The sequence below is a fragment of the Apium graveolens genome, chromosome 6 (genome assembly GCF_009905375.1).
Source record: "Apium graveolens cultivar Ventura chromosome 6, ASM990537v1, whole genome shotgun sequence".
Taxonomy (NCBI): Eukaryota; Viridiplantae; Streptophyta; class Magnoliopsida; order Apiales; family Apiaceae; genus Apium; species Apium graveolens.
Window position 1 is genome coordinate 263,657,126 of NC_133652.1, and position 13,667 is coordinate 263,670,792.

Here is a 13,667-nt window from a genome sequence, read left to right on the forward strand (position 1 = left end):
ACCAGAATTTATTGAAGCCACTGAATCTACACCTCCACTGTCACCAATTCAAGCTGAAGAAAATGCTCAAGACAGAGTGCCTACACCTCCTGTATCTCCTATCATTGAACAATTACATACAGATGTATCAGGTATAAGTGCTGAAATAGATATTCACAACTTGGTTGTGCCTAAGGTTCTGTACTTGGAAGCTCCAACCATTCTTCAACATACTTCACCAACAACACCAATTTTAGATGCTGATTTCAATGCAGATATTCCAACAACACCTCTTCTGAATCTAGATGATGAAGATCAAATATTAGGTTAGCATCAGAATTTGGATGTTGATCAGAACTTAGAGGATGATTTTGAAACTTCTATAACCTCACACACTATCATTTTATCAGAGGAAGCTGATTCTGTAGGCTCTGTAAGTTCTGAAGCTACAAGTGCTGACAATACTGGTGAAGCTGATACAAATGAAAATGCTGATGCAGCTGGTCCTTCAGGACATGCACCTCTACACACAGTTAATAAAGCTGATTTGATTAAAAAGTTTGTGAGGGAGGATGCACCAGTACCTTGGAGTGAAACCAACAGAGGAAAAGAATGGATCAAGGAGTGGAACAAAGTTGATGTTGTTCCTCCTGCAAATATTCTTGCTGAGCACATGGCTAAAGCTGATGAGATGCTGCTGAATGATGATTTCAAAGCATAGCTCAGAGTTACCGCATTGAGTACGAGGCACCTTCAAGGTCAACACTCAATAACGCAAGCAAGGTGAACAAAATTCAAGAAACACTGATTCAGTAAGACATGAATGTCAAATTGGAAAAGAACAGGTTTTTTTAAGACGGCCTTTGACCGCATTGGGTATATAGAAAAGACTCAAGAAAAGTAGCAAGCTTAAATATTTAAAGAATCAAGGTGCTCAACAAGACTAACTCAATGAAATCCAAAACTCTGTGGAATTGCTTGTCTCTCTCCTTCTACCAGATGATGCCAAAAAGGTGGAGAAAGTGATTAAGTCCAAATACAAAACTGATCAACCACTGAAGGGTAAGGATGATGATAATGAAGATCAGGGAAACTCTGAAAGGGGTAGAGGTCATGGTCAAGGAAAAGGCTCTTCATCTAGAAAAGCAGGAACTTCTACACAGAGATCAAGCTCTGATGCTGATAGAAGAAAAAGTTCTGATAAGCAAGTTTTGACTAAACCTGATGTTCTGATACAGGGTGAGAGTCAAGAATTACAGAAGTTTATGCAGACACTGAAGCTTAAGGGGAAGGAAACAAAAGTCTACTATCAAGACCCCAAGTTACAAAAGTTGGATGAAGAAATTTCAAAAAGACTATTTCTCAAAGACAATCCAGGAATGGACCTTGAAAGTTTGAAGGAAGAAGAAGCCAGACTTAAAGCAGAAAATTTCAAATCTAAGAGTAAAGCTTCTATTACTGCAAAGAAACCTCCAAAGCCTAAGGGCATTGTGTTTAAAGAGAAGACAAACTCTGAGGCAACTAAATCTGAATTCAAAGCCAAATCACAAATAGAGGCAGATCCAAGGTTCAAGGGCAAAGCTAAAGTTGATGATTCTATGAAAATCTATCTGTCAACCATGGATGAACAAGTAAATTCTGATGAAGATACTAGTCTGATTTTGAAGAAGAAGAAGAAGAATATTCAAAAACCTCTGACAGAGCTCATGTTGTTCAAGATCAGGACTTAGTAAATTCTGATATGATAATGAAGCAAGCAACCTCTGACAGAGCTCAAGTTGTCTTAACATCAGAAGATAAAGGAAAGGAAACCTCTGACATTGCTCATGTTAAACCTTCAAAACTTCTACTACCTGGGTTCACTAAAGCTCAACAATCTACTCAACCTTTGAAGACTACATCAAGTGGGTTTAAAGCAAGAGTTATTCGATGGAAGGAAGCTAGAGATAAAACAGGACTGGGTAATGCTGATGAGAGAAGAGTAAACAACTCTACCTTAGATCCTACATCTCTTTCTGAACGAGGTGTAGGAACAACTCCTGAAAGATTGAATCAACTAGAGTCTGTACAAATGGTCTACCACTCTATATTGAAAGAAGATATCATGTTATATTTTATGACAGATGGGAGGGTATTCCATATAAGAAAGGATGTTATTCGTTTGAAGTACTTTGAAGAATTACAACATGTTTTATTTCTACTTGAAGTGAAGAACTGGTCAACAGATGGTGCTGCCAGTTCCTTAAAATCTAATATTCAAAGGCAGAAGAAACTTTACTCTGTAAAGTCTGACAGGCCATACTATCCTAAGTACAGAGCTCATAATGGTGATATTGTTGAGATGAAGCCTAATACTGCCAAAATCAATACATTTCTTGGTATTAAGGGTCTTGAATTCAATCTAGAGTCTGATAAAGCCTATGTCATCAGACTGGATCAGGAGATAAGGAAAGCAAAAATAAATGATCTCAGGGCTGCTATCTTTTAGTCAGTTGACGATACAGTTGAACTTAAATATGTAAAAAGGAGGATGCAGAATGAACTTGAATATGCTGAGAGAACTCATTTGAAGAACTATCTCAGAACAACTGTTGACATTAAAGAGATCACACACTGAAGCCAAGTCAAGAACTACAGCTGATAAATTTTGAAGGATATATAGGCTAAAGCTGATATCAGACTTTAAAGATTGTAAAAGCTACAAGGACTGTAAGCTGTAGTTGTTTAGTCAAATTCTCATATGCATTTGTACTTAATGTTTTTGACATCATCAAATATCTATTGAACTTGTATATTATGCTAATTTACAAGTAGTGGAGATTGTTAGATATATTTGTGATGTCATGTCTAATAATGATTTGTGTTTAGTTACAGATCTTAACTAACATGACAAATCAGGACTTAACTGGAAATCAGTACTTATACTGAAGTCAGAGCTTAAGATATCAGAACTTAAGTTATCAGAACTTAAGATATCAGAAGATATTTATCAGAAGATAATATCAGGACTTAAGAAGACTTTCAGATAAGGAAGACGGCTGATTGAAAGGAAAGAAGATCAAGACTAAAATAAGAAGAGATATGCATGGAGAAGAATTCTATGAAGAATAGAAGACTTGGAGGAAAAGATAACTAGTTGATATATTTTAGGATATAGAATTATATTCGATATCAATTAGAAGATTATCTTGTAACTGTATGTCTATATAAACACAACATAGGGTTTACACTATATGTGTTATCTTAATGGAGAATATTATTCATTGTAACTCTAGAAGCTCTCGTGATATTTGTTCATCACTGAGAGAGAACGGTTTCATTGTAATATTATTTTTTTAATAAGATTATTCTGTGTTTCATACTTGTGTTCTTAATTCGATTTGATTGTACTATACACTGTATTCAAGCCCCTTCTAAATTTCCTGTAGGCTATCTTTGTGATACCCTTCACCATAAGAGCACACAATCTCATCATCTCTTCATCAGCATCCATCTCAGATAGACTTTCAGTTTGTGAATCCTCATCATCATCAGACTTTGATGAATCTGAATCAGACTTTGTGATGAGAGCCTTTCCTTTGCCTTTCTTTGAGACAACCACTTTGGGGGATTCCTCCTCAGCCTTAAGAGCAACTGTTCTTGACTTTCTCCCATGCCTCTTGCTTCTTTGATCCATCTCAAGTTCATGAGTTTTGAGCATACCATAAATTTCATCAAGAGTAGTTTCATCAAGAGCATAGTTGTCTCTTATAGTAGTTGCCTTCAAATCCCAACTTTCAGGAAGAGCTAAAAGGAATTTAAGATTAGTATCTTCAAGATCATATTCCTTATCCACCAGTGACAGATCATTCAAGAGTTTGACAAATCTGTCATATAAACCAGTTAATGACTCATCAGGTTTTGAGTCAAAGTTCTCATACTCTTGAGTGAGTATAGTCCTCCTGTTCTTCTTAATTGCATAAGTTCCCTGGCATCTTGTTTCCAAGGCATCCCATATCTCCTTTGCAGTCTTGCAGTTTATTACCCTGTTTGAGATGACATTATCAATGGCACTATGTAACAAATGCCTTACCTTTGCATCCTTGGCAATAGATGAGATATCTTCAGCTGTATATTCACTTTTCTCCTTTGGTACAATCATTGCTGGCTAATCTGCAACTATAACAGAGAGCTTGGTTGGCTTATGTGGTCCTTCATTAATTCTGTCAAGGTATTCTGGATCTGTAGCTTCCGGAAACATAGTCATCCTTACTTTCCATATGGGATACTCAGAAGGTTTCAGTATGGGAACCCTAATAGTCTCATATCGATTATGGATTTGAGTTTTTGGAGTTTCTTCAGTTTTGGTGGGCTTGGTTGGAGTTTGTTCTTCTTCAGACATGATTGTTTTGGATCTTTACTGTATATGTGTTAACGGATTAGGACTTACTAAATTTTCATATGCATTTGTACTTAATGTTTTTGACATCATCAAATATCTATTAAACTTGTATATTATGCTAATTTACAAGTTGGGGGAGATTGTTAGATATATTTGTGATGTCATGTCTAATAATGATTTGTGTTTAGTTTTCATATCTTGACTAACAGGACAAATCAGTCAACTTATGATGCGTCTAGCTTCTTCTGCTGCTGATGAAGAGCACTGCAAGACGGATGATGCGTTCTTGCTGACGGAGAGCTTCTCTCCTTTCCTCTTCCAGACGATCACAATGGAGATGATAGTCCATATAAAAGAATAAGAGGTCTGTGTGAACCTCTTATGGAACTGAGTTCCAGATCTCTTCAGGAATGACAGTTACATGCCACTCCTGTCGCCAATCAGCACAACTCAACTCGATATTGAAAGTATCATAGTTCAGGAGCAAGTTGAAACGAACCATGTTTTTGATGAGTATGTAAAAAGAGTGAGTTTGTGAGAAAATGGAAGATGTATTGGCTGGAATGAATAGTTGGTTTAAATAGCCAATAGAATACCAAGAGATGCGAGGAGTATTTAATAATTACAAGTAAAAATAATGATACCTCATCTCCCTAGACTAATGTGTAATAATAACAGTCAGTAAAAGATCTAAATCCAGAGTTAATGGGCACGGGAAATAATTAACAATTACTGTGCACATATAGGTTTTCAAGACATACACGTTAACCACTAACCCATAATGATTATGACTGATTTATCTCACATAAACTAATATTCTGATAAAATATAACCGTTCAAGTAGTGACCAAAAATAAATCAAGTAAATAAATACTGCTACGTAAGCATCAGAACTTGATTATTATCAGAATTTAAAGGTCATCAAATTATGGCTTCTTAACTCAAAAAGTAAATGTTTATTTCTGTAATTCTTCACACAAATACTGATATGGTTTCAACAGAACTTAATCATCAGAACTTCCATCAGAACTTGTCCTCAGAATTTATGCAACTGACACTTAAACTGTTCATCTAAAACAACATTGATCACCACAGTAATTTACATCATTCATATGGAGTGTAAGTGTGTGCTTTAAGCTAAATATCAGACAAAGAGTAAAGTCTGATTCACTTCAGTACATCTTAGAAATAAGGCATAACTAAGAATTTTGCTTAAAATCTGTTATTAGTCTGAAGTTTATAGAATGAGTTGATGCATGAGTCCACCTCAACTGTTTTGTGTTCATTTTATGCATCTTTTGAAGTTCCTTTTTATAATGGCTTCTCAGTGTAAGTGAGTCACGACTTCTTATCAGATTTATGCTATTATCAGAGTATTTCTCCAATAATCAGAGAATGTGAAAAGTCACCAAGAAAATTTTATCTTGCTTTTCTAATGCATATTACTTAATACCAGCAATGCACTTGGGTCTTCCCTTCCACATATATTTTTCTCTAGATCTCAAAGGAGTACCTGATATTTATTTCTTTTCTTTTTCTTTTGATAAGTGAGGCTTATCAGCACTTAGTATATCCATCAGATTTACAAACATCAGAACTTAACAGATAAGTAGTGCCATTCTAGTTTTTAACTTAGTAATAAGATACACAAAGTAAACCTAACCAAGCTCAATATCAGAATTTGCTTGTGTCAAAAGATTTCCACATAAACAATTACTTTAAATATGGGATCTTTAGTATATTAAAGACTACTAGGTCAACATCTAGCACAGTTATCCTCATTGGATTGAATAGTCACGGAAATATTCGTATCACTATCAGAGTTTAGAAATTCACATCATACAACAATCAACACTTAAGTAAATTTCAATGTAAGCACAGATTGCATAAGGATAGTAATATCTGTAAATACTGATTATAAAGTCTGATGTATCAGAACATAAACTAAGCATATTTAGAGAAAGAACCTGAAACCATTCCAAGTTCATTTACCAATCTTGTAAAAGTAGCTTCATATAGTGGTTTTGTGAAGATATCTGCTAGTTATTGATCTGTTGGAACAAAATACAATTCCACTGTACCTTCCATCACATGTTTTCTTATGAAGTGGTACCTAATGCTGATGTGCTTTGTCATAGAGTGTTGAACTGGATTACCTGTCATAGCAATAGCACTTTGATTATCACACTAAATAGGGATTTTAGAAAATTCTAACCCATAATCTAATAACTGATTCTTCATCCAAAGAATATGTGCACAATAGCTTCCTGCAGCAATGTACTCTGCCTCTGCAGTTGATGTGGAAATTGACTTTTGTTTCTTGCTAAACCAAGAAACTAATCTGCCTCCAAGAAATTGGCAGCTTCCACTTGTACTTTTCCTGTCAATTTTGCACCCTGCAAAATCTGCATCTGAGTAACCTATTAGCTTAAAGTCTGATTCCCTAGGATACCACAATCCCAGATCAGTTGTACCCTTAAGGTACTTGAAAATTCTTTTCACAGCTGTTAAGTGAGGTTCTCTTGGATCTGCTTGAAATCTTGCACAAAGACAGGTAGCATACATGATATCAGATCTACTTGCAGTTAGATAGAGTAATGAGCCAATCATACCTCTGTAATCAGTAATATTTACTGATGTACCAGTATTCTTATCCAGTTTTGTTGCAGTGGGCATAAGAGTGGATACACTTGAACAGTCTTGCATTCCAAATTTCTTCAACAAATTTATGGTGTACTTAGATTGACAAATAAAAGTTCCTTCTTCATTCTGCTTGACTTGAAGGCCCAGAATATAGCTAAGTTCTCCCATCATACTCATTTGATATCTTGACTGCATTAGCTTGGCAAACCTTTTACAAAGTCTGTCATTTGTAGAACCAAAAATGATATCATCAACATATATCTGCACCAAAAGTAAGTCCTTTCCATGGTTTAGATAGAATAAAGTTTTATCAATTGTCCCTCTGTTAAATCCACTTTCCAGAAGAAACTGAGATAATGTCTCATACCATGCTCTTGGAGCTTGCTTAAGGCCATAAAATGCTTTATCAAGTCTGTAGACATGATGAGGAAATTTTGAATCTACAAAACCTGGAGGTTGTTCAACATATACTTCGTCTTCCAATTCTCCATTAAGAAAAGCACTTTTTACATCCATTGAAAGACTATAAACTTTTTGTGAGCAGCATAAGCCAAAAATATCCTTATGGCTTCCAATCTAGCAACTGGTGCAAATGTTTCATCATAATCAATTCCCTCATGTTGAGAGTATCCTTTTGCAACCAACCTTGCTTTATTCCTTATAATTATGCCATCACTATCAGTTTTATTTTTGAACACCCATTTTGTACCAACAACTGATCTGTTCTTTGGTCTTAGCACCAGACTTTATTTCTTTCAAATTCATTTAACTCTTCCTGAATTGCTTACACCCAATCAGCATCTTGAAGTGCTTCTTCCACTTTATTTGGTTCAGTCTGAGAAAGAAAAGAATGATAGAGACATTCATTTGATGTTGCTGTTCTAGTTCTAATACCTGCTTCAGGATCTCCAATAATCAAGTCAGGTGTATGTGCTTTAGTCCACTTCCTTGCAGATGTAAGGTGATCTCTGGAACAGTATTATAATGAAACCATTCTCTCTCAGTGATGAACAAATATCACGAGAGCTGCTAGGGTTACAATGAATAATATTCTCGATTAAGATAACATATATAGTGTAAACCCTATGCTGTGTTTATATAGACACATAGTTACAAGATAATCTTCTAATTAATATCAAATATGATTATGTATCCTAGAATATATGAACTAGTTATCTTTTCCTCCAAGTCTTCTATTCTTCATAGAATTCTTCTCCATGCATATCTCTTCTTGTTTTAGTCTTGATCTTCTTTCCCTTCAATCAGCCGCCTTCCTTATCTAAAAGTCTTCTTAAGTCTTGATATTATCTCCTGATAAATATCTTCTGATATCTTAAGTTCTGATAACTTAAGTTCTGATATCTTAAGCTCTGACTTCGGTATAAGTATTGATTTCCAGTTAAGTCCTGATTTGTCCTGTTAGTCAAGATCTGAAAACTAAACACAAATCATTATTAGACATGACATCACAAATATATCTAACAATTGTTAGGTCATACACACATAGAAGGGGGTTGAATACAGTGTATAGTACAATCAAATCGAATTAAGAACACAAGTATGAAATACAGAATAATCTTATTAATAAAATAGTATTACAATGAAATCGTTCTCTCTTAGTGATTAACAAATATCACGAGAGCTGCTAGGGTTACAATGAATAATATTCTCGATTAAGATAACACATATAGTGTAAACCCTTTGCTGTGTTTATATAGACACACAGTTACAAGATAATCTTCTAATTGATATCGAATACGATTCTGTATCCTAAAATATATCAACTAGTTATCTTTTCCTCCAAGTCTTCTATTTTTCATAGAATTCTTCTCCATGCATATCTTTTCTTGTTTTAGTCTTGATCTTCTTTCCTTTCAATCATCCGCCTTCCTTATCTGAAAGTCTTCTTAAGTCCTGATATTATCTCCTGCTAAATATCTTTTGATATATTAAGTTTTGATAACTTAAGTTCTGATATCTTAAGCTCTGACTTCTGTATAAGTACTGATTTCCAGTTAAGTCCTGATTTGTCCTGTTAGTCAAGATCTGAAAACTAAACACAAATCATTATTAGACATGACATCACAAATATATCTAACAATCTCCCCCAACTTGTAAATTAGCATAATATACAAGTTCAATAGATATTTTATGATGTCAAAAACATGAAGTACAAATGCATATGAGAATTTGACTAAATAACTACAGCTTACAGTCCTTGTAGCTTTTACCATCTTTAAAGTCTGATATCAGCTTTAGCCTGTATATCCTTCAAAATTTATCAGGTGTAGTTCTTGACTTGGCTTCAGTGTGTGATCTCTTTAATGTCAGGAGTTATTCTGAGATAGTTCTTCAAAAGAGTTCTTTCAGCATATTCAAGTTCATTCTGCATCCTCCATTTTACATCTTTAAGTTCAACTGTACCTTCACCTGTCTGAAAGATAGCAGCCCTGAGATCATTTATTTTTGCTTTCCTTATCTCCTGATCTAGTATGATGACATAGGCTTTATCAGAATCTAGATTGAATTCAAGACCCTTAATACCAAGAAATGTAGTGATTTTGGCAGTATTATGCTTCATCTCAACAATATCACCATTGTGAGCTCTGTACTTAGGATAGTATGGCCTGTCACACTTTACAGAGTAAAGTTTCTTCTGCCTTTGAATATCAGATTTTAAGTAACTGGCAGCACCATCTGTTGACCTGTTCTTCACTTGAAGTAGAAATAGTACATGTTGTAATTCTTCAAAGTACTTCAAACGAATAGCATCTTTTCTTATATGGAATACCCTCCCATCTGTCATAAAATATAACATGATATCTTCTTTCAATATAGAGTGGTAGACCATTTGTACAGACTCCAGTTGATTCAATCTTTCAAGACTTGTTCCTACTCCTGGTTCAGAAAGAGATGTAGGATCTAAGGTAGAGTTGTTTACTCTTCTCTCATCAGCATTACCTAGTCCTGTTTTATCTCTAGCTTCCTTCCCTCGAATAACTCTTGCTTCAAAACCACTTGATGTAGTCTTCAAAGGTTGAGTAGATTGTTGAGCTTTAGTGAACCCAGGTAGTAGAAGTTTTGAAGGTTTAACATGAGCAATGTCAGAAGTTTCCTTTCCTTTATCTTCTGATGTCAAGACAACTTGAGCTCTGTCAGAGGTTGCTTGCTTCATTGTCATATCAGAATTTACTAAGTCCTGATCTTGTACAACATGAGCTCTGTCTGAGGTTGTTTGAATATTCTTCTTCTTCTTCTTCTTCAAAATCAGTCTGGTATCTTCATCAGAATTTAATTGTTCATCCATGGTTAGCAGATAGATTTTCACAGAATCATCAACTTTAGCTTTTCCCTTGAACCTTGGATCTACCTATATTTGTGATTTGGCTTTGAATTCAGATTTAGTTGCCTCAGAGTTTGTCTTATCTTTAATCACAATTCCCTTAGGCTTTGGAGGTTTCTTTGCAGTAATAGAAGCTTTAGACTTAGATTTGACATTTTTTGCTTTAAGTCTAGCTTCTTCTTCCTTCAGACTTTCAAAGTCCATTCCTGGATTGTCTTTGAGAAATAGTCTTTTTGAAATTTCTTCATACAGCTTCTGTAACTTGGGGTCTTGATATTAGACTGTTGTTTCCTTTATTAAGCTTCAGTGTCTGCATAAACTTCTGTAATTCTTGACTTTCACCCTGTATCAGAACATCAGGTTTAGTCAGAACTTGCTTATCAGAACTTTTTCTTCTATCAGCATCAGAGCTTGATCTGTGTGTAGAAGTTCCTGCTTTTTTAGATGAAGAGCCTTTGCCTTGACCATGACCTCTACCCCTTTCAGAGTTTCCCTGGTCTTCATTATCATCATCCTTACCCTTCAGTGGTTGATCAGTTTTGCATTTGGACTTAATCACTTTCTTCCCCTTTTTGGCATCATCTGGTAGAAGGAGAGAGACAAGCAATTCCACAGAGTTTTGGATTTCATTGAGTTGATCTTGGTGAGCAGCTTGATTCTTTAAAATATCATATATTTGAGCTTGCTGCTTTTCTTGAGTCTTTTCTATGTACCCAATGCGGTCAAAGGCCGGCTTAAAAAACCTGTTCTTTTCCAATTTGACATTCATGTCTTGCTGAATCAGTGTTTCTTGAATTTTGTTCACCTTGGCTTGAGTTATTGAGTGTTGACCTTGAAGGTGCCTGGTACTCAATGCAGTAACTCTGAGCTGTGCTTTGAAATCATCATTCAGCAGCATCTCATCAGATTTAGCCATGTGCTCAGCAAGAATATTTGCAGTAGGAACAAAATCAACTTTGTTCCACTCCTTGATCCATTCTTTTCCTCTGTTGGTTTCACTTCAAGGTACTTGATAGGGATAAATAAGTCCTGATTTTATAATTAATGGGCTGATAGGCCCAATAATAAGATGTATAATATTCAGACCAGAAAGGTTAAGCCTGATGGACCAGATCAGGCCTGGTGGAATAAAAAAGGCCCAAAAGCCCTGATTATTAATTAATTTCGTAATTAATTAATAAGGGAAAAATCAGCTATTGAGAAGAGTCCCGATAAGGATATAAATCCTTATAGATTAGCCTCAAGGGGACCTAAAAGGATAAGGAATCAGCTTCCTACTTCCTAGGACTCCTAAGTCTATCCTAATTCAGAGGCTTGTCCACCAAGTCTCCTATACCAAGTCCAATTCAAGGACTCCCACATCTATATAAGGGGCCTCACCCCACAAATCAGAACTACGTTTTTTGACTTGATCCTTGGCAATCAGCAAGGTACGTAGGCATCTTGTTAAGGCAGATTGAGTCACGAAACACAAGAGCAGTCAAATCGAGCCTTGGAGCTCACGTTCCTTAGTATTAAATACAGCAATTATATATAGTAGTTTTAATCCATAACATTTGGCGCCGTCTGTGGGAAAAACGGAACAACAACCATGGCGAGAACACGGAGAACAACCAGCACTCTGGAGGAGGGAACACCATCAGGGACAACCCAGGTGATTTCATCAACCGTGGAGGTTCCTCCCCATTCAACTTATGCATCTACTCAGGGGGAAGCCCAGACAGGGGCAACTCATCCTCAGCCACAAGGGACAACTCCCCCGACTATTCAAGGTACGAATCCTCAAGTTCAACAAATACATATACCTGTGAATTCTCGACCCGTCGGGTATGAATATTCAACTATTGTTACTACTAACCCCCCTTATGGGATGCCCCTTCACCCTGAGGTTGGAGGAAGTGGATATGCTGGGCGAAGCGAAGCACGAGGGCGGTCGCCCCCCTATATACGAGGTTTGGATCCTATCCCTGAGGATCGGGAATTTTCTGGTCCATACACTGAGAGAGACTCCGAATCTTCGGATGATGAAGTGGCCCCGAGAAGGAGGCGTCCTGGAAAAGAGCCAATGGCCGATGGAAGGCAACGCCCCCAAAGCACCCCAGGGGCGAATCCCCAAGAAGTGCAGGAAAAGATCAGGGCTCATGAGGCTGAAATCCAAAGGCTGAGGCGTGATTTGGAGGCTCACCAAGCCACCAGACCCCACATACCTCCTAGGGGGAGAAATCCTCCTCCTATCATAGACCTGGATGGTCCGGTAAGAAGAAGGGCTGCTGTCCCAAGAACTGATCCAAGCAATCTCCTTCCCCTTGGAGATCCTGATGATCCAACTCCACCCTTCATAGAAGAGATAATGAATGCCCATATCTCAAGAAAATTCAAGATGCCCACTATCAAAGCCTATGATGGCACGGGAGACCCCGCTAATCATGTTAGGACATTCTCTAATGCACTGCTGCTGCAACCCGTGAATGATGCTATAAAATGTCGGGCCTTCCCTCAAACCCTGTCGGGTATGGCTCAAAGATGGTACAGTCGCCTACCCCCAAATTCTATTGGATCATTCAGAGAATTAAGTCAGGCTTTTATTAAGCAATTCATCAGTGGAAGAGTCCATGAGAAAAGTTCAGCATCTCTTATGAGTCTTGTGCAGGGAGCTAAAGAATCCTTAAGAGATTACCTAAATCGTTTTACAAAGGAGGCTTTAAAAGTCCCAGACCTTGATGATAAGGTAGCCATGATAGCACTGCAACAAGGAACTAGGGATGAGTTTTTCAAGATGTCTTTGGCCAAACGACCCCCTGAGAGCATGTTGCAGCTCCAAGAGAGGGCAGGGAAGTATATCAAGGTTGAAGAAAGTATGAGGAAGACCGTAGTAAGTAATGAGCCCACTGGAGGCAAGAAACGAAAAACTGATTTGGAGTATATCGCTAAGGATAAATATCCTAGAACTGAACAAAACCCTGATTCAACCCCCAAGAAGGAAGGACCTGGGCAAAAGTTCACTGAATACGCTAAGCTGAATGCTCCCAGAAGTCAGATTTTGATGGAGATTGAGAAAGACAGAGATATTCGCTGGCCTAAGCCCTTGAAGGCTGATCCCGTCAAGCTAGATAAGGGCAAGTATTGCAGGTTTCACAAAGATGTTGGCCATGACACCGATGAGTGTAGGCAGTTGAAAGATGAAATTGAGTTTTTGATTCGAAAAGGAAGATTGAACAAGTATACTGGAGATGGAGGAGACAGAAATAATAATGGAAGGAAGAACTTTGAAGATCGTAGGAGGGACCAAGATGATCAGGGGCGGAATCCCCAACCTAGAGG